This window comes from Pseudorca crassidens, chromosome X, assembly GCF_039906515.1.
Source record: "Pseudorca crassidens isolate mPseCra1 chromosome X, mPseCra1.hap1, whole genome shotgun sequence".
Lineage (NCBI taxonomy): Eukaryota > Metazoa > Chordata > Mammalia > Artiodactyla > Delphinidae > Pseudorca > Pseudorca crassidens.
Genome location: NC_090317.1, coordinates 28,915,099 through 28,927,899, shown reverse-complemented (window position 1 = coordinate 28,927,899; position 12,801 = coordinate 28,915,099).

Below are 12,801 nucleotides of genomic sequence, written 5' to 3'. Positions count from 1 at the left end.
TATTTGTTTTTCTCTTTCTGACTTCCTTCACTCTGTATGATGCTCTCTAGGTCCATCCACCTCGCCACAAATAACTCAATTTCGTTTCTTTTTTTTTTTTTTAATTTCGTTTCTTTTTATGGCGAGTAATATTCCATTGTATATATGTGCCACATCTTCTTCATCCATTCATCTGTCGAAGGACACTTAGGTTGCTTCCATGTCCTGGCTATTGTAAATACTGCTGCAGTGAACATTGTGGTACATGACTCATTTTTTTTTTTTTTTTTTTGCGGTACGCGGGCCTCTCACTGTTGTGGCCTCTCCCGTTGCGGAGCACAGGCTCCGGATGCGCAGGCTCAGTGGCCATGGCTCATGGGCCTAGCTGCTCCACGGCATGAGGGATCTTCCCGGACCAGGGCGCAAACCCATGTACCCTGCATTGGCAGGCGGACTTTCAACAACTGTGCCACCAGGGAAGCCCCATGACTCTTTTTGAATTATGGTTTTCTCAGGGTATATGCCCAGTAGTGGGATTGCTGGGTCGTATGGTAGTTCTATTTTTAGTTTTTTAAGGAACCTCCATACTGTTCTCCATAGTAGCTGTATCAGTTAACACTCCCACCAACAGTGCAAGAGGGTTCCCTTTTCTCCACACCCTCTCCAGCATTTATTGTTTCTAGATTTTTTGATGATGGCCATTCTGACTGGTGTGAGGTGATACCTCACTGTAGTTTTGATTTGCATTTCTCTAATGATTACTGATGTTGAGCATCCTTTCATGTATTTGTTGGCAATCTGTATATCTTCTTTGGAGAAATGTCTATGTAGGTCTTCTGCCCATTTTTGGATTGGGTTGTTTGTTTTTTTGATGTTGAGCTGCATGAGCTGCTTGTAAATTTTGGAGATTAATCTTTTGTCAGTTGCTTCATTTACAAATATTTTCTCCCATTCTGAGGGTTTATTCATCTTGTTTATGGTTTCCTTTGCTGTGCCAAAGCTTTGAAGTTTCATTAGGTCCCATTTGTTTATTTTTGTTTTTCTTTCCATTTCTCTAGGAGGTGGGTCAGAAAGGATCTTACTGTGATTTATGTCATAGAGTGTCCTGCCTATGTTTTCCTCTAAGAGTTTGGTAGTGTCTGACCTTACATTTAGGTCTTTAATCCATTTTGAGTTTATTTTTGTGTATTGTGTTAGGAAGTGTTCTGCTTTCATTCTTTTATATGTAGCTGTCCAGTTTTCCCAGCACCACTTATTGAAGAGGCTGTCTTTTCTCCATTGTATATTCTTGCCTCCTTTATCAAAGATCAGGTGACCATATGTGCATAGGTTTAACTCTGGGCTTTCTATCCTGTTCCATTGACCTATATTTCTGTTTTTGTGCCAGTACCATACTGTCTTGATTCCTATAGCTTTGTAGTATAGTCTGACGTCAGGGAGCCTGATTCCTCCAGCTCCGTTTTTCTTTCTCAAGATTGCTTTGGCTATTCAGGGTCTTTTGTGTTTCCATACAAATTGTGAAACTTTTTGTTCTAGTTCTGTGAAAAATGCCATTGGTAGTTTGATATGGATTTCATTGAATCTGTAGATTGCTTTGGGTAGTAGAGTCATTTTCACAAAGCTGATTCTTCCAATCCAAGAACATGGTATATCTCTCCATCTGTTTGTATCATCTTTAATTTCTTTCATCAGTGTCTTATAGTTTTCTGCATACAGGTCTTTTGTCTCCTTAGGTAGGTTTATTCCTAGGTATTTTATTCTGTTTGTTGCAGTGGTAATTGGGAGTGTTTCCTTAATTTATCTTTCAGATTTTTCATCATTCGTGTATAGGAATCCAAGAGATTTCTGTGCATTAATTTTATATCCTGCTACTTTACCAAATTCATCGATTAGCTCTAGTAGTTTTCTGGTAGCATCTTTAGGATTCTCTATGTATAGTATCATGTCATCTGCAAACAGTGATAGCTTTGCTTCTTCTTTTCCAATTTGGATTCCTTTTATTTCCTTTTCTTCTCTGATTGCTGTGGCTAAAACTTCCAAAACTATGTTGAATAATAGTGGTGAGAGTGGACATCCTTGTCTTGTTCCTGATTTTAGAGGAAATGGTTTCAATTTTCCACCATTGAAATGATGTTGGCTCTGGGTTTGTCATATATGGCCTTTATTATGTTGAGGTAAGTTCCCTCTATGCCCACTTTCTGGAGAGTTTTTATCATAAATGGGTGTTGAATTTTGTCGAAAGCTTTTTCTTCATCTATTGAGATTATCATATTGTTTTTATCTTTCAATTTGTTAATATGGTGGATCATATTGATTTGTGTATATTGAAGAATCCTTGTATTCCTGGGATAAACCCCACTTGATCATGGTGTATGATCCTTTTATGTGCTGTTGGATTCTGTTTGCTAGCGTTTTGTTGAGGACTTTTACATCTATGTTCATCAGCGCTATTGATCTGTAGTTTTCTTTTCTTGGTGACATCTTTGTCTGGTTTTGGCATCAGGGTGATGGTGGCCTCGTAGAATGAGTTTGGGAGTGTTCCTCCCTTTGCTATATTTTGGAAGAGGTGTTAGCTCTTCTCTAAATGTTTGATAGAATTTGCCTGTGAAGCCATCTGGTCCTGGGCTTTTGTTTGTTGGAAGATTTTAAATCACAGTTTCAATTTCAGTGCTTGTGATTGGTCTGTTTATATTTTCTATTTCTTCCTGATTTAGTCTCGGTAAGTTGTGCTTTTCCAGGAATTTGTCCATTTCTTCCAGGTTGTCCATTTTACTGGCATATAGTTTCTTGTAGTAATCTCTCATGATATTTCATATTTCTGCAGTGTCAGTTGTTACTTCTCCTTTTTCATTTCTAATTCTAATGATTTGAGTCTTCTACCTTTGTTTCTTGATGAGTCTGGCTGATGGTTTATCAATTGTGTTTCTCTTCTCAAAGAACCAGCTTTTAGTATTATTGATCTTTCCTATCATTTCCTTTATTTCTTCTTCATTTATTTCTGATCTGATCTTGATGATTTCTTTCCTTCTGCTAACTTTGGGGTTCTTCTGTTCTTCTTTCTCTAATTGCTTTAGATGTAAGGTTAGGTTTTTTATTTGAACTGTTTCTTGTTTCTTGAGGTAGGATTGTATTGCCATTAACTTCCCTCTTAGAACTGCCTTTGCTGCATCCCACAGGTTTGGGGTTGTCTTGTTTTCATTGTCATTTGTTTCTAGGTATTATTTGATTTCCGTTTTGAATTCTTCAGTGATCTCTTGTTTATTTAGTAGTGTACTGTTTAGCCTCCATGTGTTTGTATTTTTTACAGATCTTTTCCTATAATTGAAATCTAGTCTCATAGCATTGTGGTTGGAAAAGATACTTGATATGGTTTCAGTTTTCTTAAATTTACCAAGGCTTGATTTGTGACCCAAGATATGATGTATCCTGGAGAATGTTCCATGAGCACTTGATAAGAAAGTGTAATCTGCTGTTTTTGGATGGAATATCCTATAAATATCAATTAAGTCCATCTTGTTTAATGTGTCATTTAAAGCTTGTGTTTCCTTATTTATTTTCATTTTGGATGATCTGTCCATTGGTGAAAGTGGGGTGTTAAAGTTCCATACTATTATTATGTTACTGTCGATTTCCCCTTTTATGGCTGTTAGCATTTGCCTTATGTATTGAGGTGCTCCTATGTTGGGTGCATAAATATTTACAATTGTTATATCTTCTTCTCAGATTTATCCCTTGATCATTATGTAGTGTCCTTCTCTGTCTCTTGTAATACTCTTTATTTTAATGTCTATTTTGTCTGATATGAGAATTGCTACTCCAGCCTTCTTTTGATTTCCATTTGCATGGAATATCTTTTTGCATCGCCTCACTTTCTTTCTGTATGTGTCCCTAGGTCTGAAGTCGGTCTCTTATAGACAGCATATATATGGGTCTTGTTTTTGTATCCTTTCAGCCAGTCTGTGTCTTTTGGTGGGAGCATTTAATCCATTTACATTTAAGGTAATTATCAATATGTATGTTCCTATTACCATTTTCTTAATTGTTTTGGGTTGTTTTTGTAGGCCTTTTCCTTCTCTTGTGTTTCCTGCTTAGAGAAGTTCATTTAGCATTTGTTGTAAAGCTGGTTTGCTGGTACTGACTTCTCTTAACTTTTGCTTGTCTGTAACGGTTTTAATTTCTCCATCAAACCTGAATGAGATCCTTGCTGGGTAGAGTAATCTTGGTTGTAGGTTTTTTCCTTTCATCACTTTAAATATGTCCTGCCACTCCCTTCTGGCTTGCAGAGTTTCTGCTGAAAGATCAGCTGTTAACCTTATGGGGATTCCCTTGTGTGTTATTTGTTTTTTTCCCTTGCTGCTTTTAATATTTTTTCTTTGTATTTAATTATTGATAGTTTGATTAATATGTGTCTTGGCATGTTTCTCCTTGGATTTATCCTGTATGGGACTCTCTGCACTTCCTGGACTTGATTGACTATTTCCTTTCCCATGTTAGGGAAGTTTTCAACTATAATCTCTTCAAATATTTTTTCAGACCATTTCTTTTTCTCTTCTTCTTCTGGGACCCCTATAATTAGAATGTTGGTGCGTTTAACGTTGTCCCAGAGGTCTCTGAGACTGTCCTCAATTCTTTTCATTCTTTTTTCTTTATTCTGCTGTGGTAGTTATTTCCACTATTTTATCTTCCAGGTCACTTATGTGTTCTTCTGCCTCAGTTATTCTGCTATTCATTCATTCTAGAGAATTTTTAATTTCATTTATTGCGTTGTTCATCATTGTTTGTTTGCTCTTTAGTTCTTATAGGTCCTTATTAAACATTTCTTGTATTTTCTCCATTCTATTTCCAAGATTTTGGATCATCTTTACTATTATTACTCTGAATTCTTTTTCAGGTAGATTGCCTATTTCCATTTCATATGTTTGGTCTGGTGGGTTTTTTTTTTTTTTTTTTTTTTGCGTTATGCGGGCCTCTTGCTGTTGTGGCCTCTCCCGTTGCGGAGCACAGGCTCCAGATGCGCAGGCCCAGCAGCCATGGCTCACAGGTCCAGCTGCTCCGCAACATGTGGGATCTTCCCGTACCGGGGCACGAACCCATGTCCCCTGCATCGGCAGGCGGACTCTCAACCACTGTGCCACCAGGGAAGCCCGGTCTGGTGGGTTTTTATGTTGCTCCTTCATTTACTGCATATTTCTCTGCCTTCTCGTTTTGTTTAACTTACTGTGTTTGAGGTTCTTTTCGCAGGCTGCAGGTTCGTAGTTCCCATTGTTTTTGGTGTCTGCCCCCAGTGGGTGAGTTTGGTTCAGTGGCTTGTGTAGGCTTCCTGGTGGAGGGGACTGGTGCCTGTGTTCTGGTGGGTGAGGCTGGATCTTGTCTTTCTGGTGTGCAGGGTGCATTTTGGGGTGTCTGTGAACTTATTATGATTTGGGGCAGCCTCTCTGCTAATGGGTGTGGTTGTGTTCCTGTCTTGCTAGTTGTTTAGCATGGGGCGTCCAGCCCTGGAGCTTGCTGGCCATTGAGTGGAGCTGGGTCTTAGCGTTGAGACAGAGATCTTTGGGAGAGCTCTTGCTGATTGATATTATGTGGAGCCGGGAGGTCTCTGGTGGTCCAATGTCCTGAGCTCAGCTCTCTCACCTCAGAGGCTCAGGCCTGACACGAGGCCGGAGCACCAAGACCCTGTCAGCCACATGGCTCAGAAGAAAAGGGAGAAAAATAAGAAAGAAAATAAAATTTAAAAATAATAATAAAAATAAAAAAATTATTTTAAAAAAAGTAATAAGAAAAAAAGAAGAGAGCAACCAAACCAATCAAGAAATCCACCAGTGACAACAAGTGCTAAAAACTATACTAAGATAAACATAAAAATCAGAAAGAAGTCACTCTCAGATGGCAAACCCCCCTACAGTTGTTCCCAAAGTCCACTGCCTCAATTTTGGGTTGATTCATTGTCTATTCAGGTATTCCATAGGTGCAGGGTACATCAAGTTGATTGTGGGGATTTAATCCACTGCTCCTGAGGCTGCTGGGAGAAATTTCCCTTTCTCTTCTTTGTTCACCCAGCTCCTTGGGTTCAGCTTTGGTTTTGGCCCCACCTCTGCATGTAGGTTGCCCTCAGACTTCTGTTCCCACCCAGACAGGATGGCGTTAAAGCAGCAGCTGATTAGGGGGCTCTGGCTCACTCAGGTCAGGGGCAGGGAGGGGTATGGTAGTTATAATTGGAATGCCGGGCGAGCTTGCGGCGGCAGAGGCCGGCGTGACGGTCCACCAGCATGAGGTGCGTTGTGTGTTCTCCTGGGGAAGTTGCCCCTGGATCACGGCATTCTGGCAGTGGCGGGCTGCACAGGCTCCCAGGGGTGTGTGGAGAGTGACCTGTGCTTGCACACAGGCTTCTTGGTGGCTGCAGCAGCAGTGTTAGCGTTTCATGCCCGTCTCTAGTGTCTGAGCTGATAGCTATGGCTGGCGCCTATCTCTGGAGCTCGTTTAGGTGGTGCTCTAAATCCCCTCTCCTCGTGCACCCCGAAACAATGGTCTCTTTCCTCTTTGGCAGGTCCAGACTTTTCCCCGGACTCCCTCCCGGCCAGCCGTGGCGCACTAACCCCCTGCAGGCTGTGTTCACGCCGCCAACCCCAGTCCTCTCCCTGCGCTCCGACCAAAGCCCGAGCCTCAGCTCCCAGCCCCGCTCTCCCTGTCGGGTGAGTAAACAAACCTCTCGGGCTGGTGAATGCCGGTCGGCACTGATCCTCTGTGCGGGAATCTCTCCGCTTTGCTCTCTGCACCCCTGTTGCTGTGCTCTCCTCTGCGGCCCCGAAGCTCCCCAACTCCGCCACCCGCAGTCTCCGCCCGCGAAGGGGCTTCCTGGTGTGTGGGAACCTTTCCTCCTTCACAGCTCCCTCCCACTGGTGCATGTCCCGTCCCTATTCTTTTGTCTCTGTTTATTCTTTTTTCTTTTGCCCTACCCAGGTACGTGGGGAGTTTCTTGCCTTTGGGGAAGTCTGAGGTCTTCAGCCAGCGTTCAATACGTGTTCTGTAGGAGTTGTTCCACATGTAGATGTATTTTTGATGTATTTGTGGGGAGGAAGGTGATCTCCACGTCTTACTCCTCTGCCATCTTGAAGGTCCCCCCCCACCCCTGTGTATAGGTTTATATAGAAAGTGCAGCAGCCTTGGGGATAGCTGTTTCCTTTCAAGGGGGTGGCAGTACAGTCAAGCTCCACCGGAATTGGGGCTGTATTTATTGCCTAAGAATCTCTGGCTACCATGTTGATACTGTTGGCATGGATGATGTCCTGAAGGCTGCTGGAACCCTCTTGGGAAACCACGTTCTTCTGCCATCACCAGGGACTGCTTCTGCTAAAAGGGGCTATGAAAAGTCAGAAACATGTTGGTTAATTTTAAAATGTGACCAAAAAGGTGATGTTAATGTCAAATCTTGGGAGAACAATCTGAACTCCACAACTTGTTGTAACTGACTTAACATCAACTGAGAGATCCATGACATGAGGATTTTTTTATACATCTTTATTGGAGTATAATTGCTTTACAGTGTTGTGTTAGTTTCTGCTGTACAACAAAGTGAATCAGCTATATGTATACATATATCTCCATATTCCCTCTCTCTTGAGCCTCCCTCCCACCCTCCCTACCCACTCCTCTAGGTGGTCACAAAGCACCGAGCTGATCTCCCTGTGCTTTGCAGCAGCTTCCCACTAGCTATCTATTTCACATTTGCATGACATGAGGATTTTAAAATCATGGGGACTGAATTCTCTGGCGGTCCAGTGGTTAGGTCTCCACGCTTTCACTGCCGAGGGCGCAGGTTCAATCCCTGGTCGGAGAACTAAGATCCCACAAGCTGTGTGGCCAAAGGAAAAATAAATTATGGGGACTAACTCTGTAAACTTTGATTAACCAAGCAAAATTTCCCCTAATTGTGCTTTGGAATTTCTTACCTCAGTCAGATTTCTCTGGCTAGTGAACTTGTTAACTGTTAATGTTGTGTCTTTTTCGTGTAACCATAACACTGTAAACTATATAGATACCATGAAAGCTTTGGGGAGGTGGGCTGAGTAACAAATCAAAAGATCCCTGGGATAGAGTATTCTTTCTTTATCTTCTTCCTCCCTCTTCTCTTTCATACAAAAGCTCTCAGTCCAACACTCTCACCAAAATATACAATCTGTCTTGCAAGTAGATAAAAAGAAACTCTGTTTAGATAACCCCAATCCCCTCTTCAGTTGCAATGTGAACAGTAAATTAGTTTTGCAAATTGTGCTAATTATATTTAAAAACACCAGGTAAACTACTTTTAAAGTGGAACAGAAAAAAGTAATTTTATTAAATCTCTAGTGTTTGGAATATAGTAATGGTTAGCAAGTATGTATATTTCCCTCATATGCAAAGCTCTTTGCTAGATGCTAAAGTGTAGGCGATAAAACAGGAATAAGACACAGTTTCTGCCTTCCTCCAGAAGCTTAACCCCAATCCCCCCGTTCTTCTTCACATAGTCTCTTGATTCGCCAGTTCCACTTAATTCTCACTGCCCAGGTGGTAGTGTGGGCTGCTATTCCACTAGACCTGCTTTGCTGCCCATAGTCTCCCAGCCCACTTTCATCTCACTTCCGCCTCACCTGTACACCGTTGCCAGATTAACAGGACTTCCTAAAGTCGTGTTTCCCAAATTGTGCTTTGAGGAACGTTAGCCCCCATTAAAAAGAGGATTTTGTGCTAACGCAAGTTTAGAAACCAGGGAATGTTCAAATTTGAAAATTCACGATGTACATGATTAGCATGTTAAAGGGTCTGAGAAGTTCTGTGATAAACATTTTTAACTTTCTTTAACCCAGCATTTCCCATGCTTAGTTGACCACAAAACTTCTTTTTCATGAAACATCAGTTAATATTACATACAAAACTTCTTCAGAAATGTTGCCCTGAAGCATTGCTTTGATCATGCCATTTTCCCAGTTTAGAAATCTCCAGTGGTTCCCCATTTTCTCCTTGGGGAGGGATGTCCACCTTGCCAGCCTTCTTTCAAGGACCTTTGCAACCTGGTCCTAAGTTAACTGAGCCTGATTTCATTTTCCACTGCTTCTCTACGTGGCCCATTTCCCCCTAACTATATTCCCCCTAACAATAGATTGCTCTGCTCATCATTCTGTGCTCCTCAGCTATTAAGGACCAAGGGAGGAAGTAGGCCAAGAATGGGTGGGGACCAAGATCTGAGGCTTCAGATAGTGATCATTTGTGAGCAGGGAAGGCCCAACAGCAGGAACCTGGGAGTGGGGCAACTCAAGCAGGATGAAGTGGAGGTAGAGTTCAGGATGAGTATGTGTGGGATACTAATGGCTGAAAATGGCTTACAACTTGAGATATAACCCTGAGCATGCAGTGCAAGGCCTGATAGCCAGAGAAATGAACACCAGGACAGGGCAGATTCTAAAAGTAAGTGCCAAAAAAAAAAGAAAAAAGAAAGAAAGAAAAGAAAGGAAGCAGTGGTGAGATCAGGTCAGCTATTTTTCATATGCAGAAATAGCTATGGGGTCTGCCGGCATGGGATCAAAAACTAAAACATCCCTAAAGACAGGATGTGTGTGTGAATGTGTGTGTGTGTGCATACGTGCACACGTGCACACCTTTGTTTAAGATAGTGATTGTTAGTATTCTTTGAGAATCTGATGGAAGTTATGAGACTTCTTAGAAAAATGCACACACACAAAGAATTTTGCATAGAATTTTAGGGGTTTCATAGACTCTGAAATCCATGGGCCTAAGTTTACTGAAACCATCTTATCTAATGTTTAAGAGGAGAGATAGAGATAGACAGAGAACTTTCCAAACAACAGAGATGCTACCCAGGCTGATCTCTTAGGTGTGTTTTTCTTCTTTATTTCTCCAAAGCAGCCCCAATTTAAAAGCTAGCCGTGTGGCATCAACCAAATTGTACTTTGCTTCTGCTTATTGACTTACTGATACCACTTCTGGAATTGATTCAGTGACCTGTTGTTCTCTTGTTCTCTGTTACAGTTTTCTATGTCCCTGGGAAATCTATTCTCTGTGACCTTTCGATCTGTGAAACACACATACACACATGCTCACACAGAGTTGCTTAGATACCTCCATGTCCATTTAGTATCCTGGAGAGAAGGAGACACATGAAAGAGGACAAGGGGGTGTATAAATCAAGATCTCCAGAGGCTTTAAGACAGGGAGATTTAGATGTATGTGAGGATAGGGCAGGGTGTGAATGAAGCTGTTGTGCTGGGTGAGTGATTATAGTGGTGGTACTTGCTTCAAGGAACAAGTGGACTTTGAGTGCTGTTCACACTAAAGTGTGAGCCTTGTCTTTCTTATTACAATTCTCCCAAAGCAATGGTTGTCAACCCTGGCTATATACTAGAATCACCTGAGAAGCTTTAAAAATATGCCCATGTCCAGGCCCCAAACCCCAGGGATTCTGATTTAATTGTTCTGAGGTGTGGACAGAGCATACTTATATTTTATAAACTGCAAAACATTTAATTTAAAAATGCTACTCTACAATATATTAAAAATAGCTCTTATATAAACACCTATAATGTTTTCTTCAGCTACCAGATTTCCTTTGCTTAAAAATATTTTATCTATCAATCTATCTATCATCATCATCATCATCATCATCATCTATCTATCTAAGGAAACTGTAAATTTCACCTATGGAAAAGCCCATATTCTATCACAAATGTGTATGGCCAGATTTCTCAGATTCCATTTTTTGGGGTCGGTATATTATAGATTTTGATACAGTAGTAGACAGAACAGTATAAATAACCCCTATGTTTCCATCAGACATTTTAAATAATTAATAACCCATGGTCAATTTTGTAACATCTGTATCCCCATTACTCCCTCTATACTTGTGTCTTAGTCTGTTTGGGCTGCTATAACACAAATACCATATAGACTGAGTGGCTTGAACAAGAAATATTTGTTCCTCACAGTTCTAGAGGCTGGGGAGTCCAAGATCAAGGTGTTGCTAATAGATTCTGTGTCTGGTGAGAGCTGGCTGCTTCCTGGTTCATAGATGGCCATCTTCTCACTGTGGCCTCACGTGGCAGAAGGGCCGAGGGAACACTTTGAGTTCTTTTATAAGGGCACTAATCCCGTTCACGAAGGCTCCTTCCTCATGACCTAATCACCTCCCAAAGGCCCCACCTCCAAATACCATCACATTGGGGATTATATTTCAATGTATGAATTATGAATTTTGGGGGGACACAAGCATTCAATCTATAGAAACTTGGCAATTCTATTCCTTTAAAATATATATTTATTGAGGGACTTCCCTGGTGGTCCAGTGGTTAAGACTCCATGCTCCCAATTCAGAGGGCACAGGTTTGATCCCTGGTCAGGGAACTAGATCCTGCATGCCACAACTAAAGATCCTGCATGCTGCAACTAAAGATCCTGCATGCTGCAACTAAGACCCAGTGCAGCCAAATAAATAAATATTTAAAAATATATTTATTGAGGGATAATTTACCTTCTTTTATTGTGCAGGTCTATGAGTTTTGAAAAACTCATACAGTTGTATAAGCATCACTGTGATCAAGATATAGGACATTTGCATCACCCTAAAATGTTCCTTTATGACACTTTATAGTATATAGTATCACATGGTATGGATGTACCACAATTTGTCCATTCACCCATTGAAGGACTTTGGGGTTGTTGCCAAATTTGACTGTTATGAAAAAAGCTGATATGAACATTTGTGTACAGGTTTCTGTGGAAACGAATTTCAATTTCCTCTTTGGTGAAATGTCTGTTCATACCTTTTGCCCATTTTTTTTCACTGGAATGTTTTTTTTCTTACTGTTGAGTTTTGAGGTATAGACAGATAGGTAGAATACAAATCCTTTATCAGATATACAGTTTGCAAATATTTTCTCCCAGTCTATGGATTGTGTTTTCATTTCAATACAGTGTCTTTTCAAGAGCAGAATTTAAAATTTTTGATGTTCTAATTAATCATTTTTTTCTTTTATGAATCATGTTTTTTATGTCATGTCTAAGAATTCTTTACTGAGTACCAGATCAAGAAGATTTTCTTCTATGTTTTCTAAGATTCATTTTGAGTTAATTTTGTATAGTGTGTGAGATTTAGGTCAATATTTTGTTTTGTTTTTCTTTGCATATGGATGTTTATTTGATCCAATTTCATTTGTTGAGACAACTATACTTTCTCCTTTGGATTGCCTCTGCACCTTTGTCAAAAATCAATTGAGCACTTATGTGTTGGTCTACTTCTAGGCTATATTCTGTCCCATTCATCTGTCTGTTTATCTTGACACTTCTCTTGATTACTGTTGCTTTATAGAAAGCCCTGAGAGCATGTATCATGAGTCCTATGACTTTGTTCTTTTTCAAAATTGTTTTGGCTCTTCTATTTCTTGTGCTTTTTCATATAAGTTTTTGAATTAGCTTGTTGAGCTCTACAAAATATCCTGCTGGGCTTTTGATTGGAATTATGTTTAAAGTGTAGATCGATTTGGAGAGAATTGACATATTAACAAATTATTTATTTATTTATGGCTGCATCAGGTCTTAGTTGCAGCACACAGGATCTTTCATTGCGGCATGAGGTCTCTTCGTTGTGGCACACAGGCTTCTCTCTAGTTGTGGCATGCAGATTTTTTCTCTTCTCTAGTTGTGGTGCACGGGATTTTTTCTCTTCTCTAGTTGTGGTGCATGCAGCCTCTCTAGTTGAGGCGCATGAGCTCAGTAGTTGTGGTGCATGGGCTTAGTTGCCCCGCGACATGTGGGATCCTAGTTCCCTGACCAGGGATC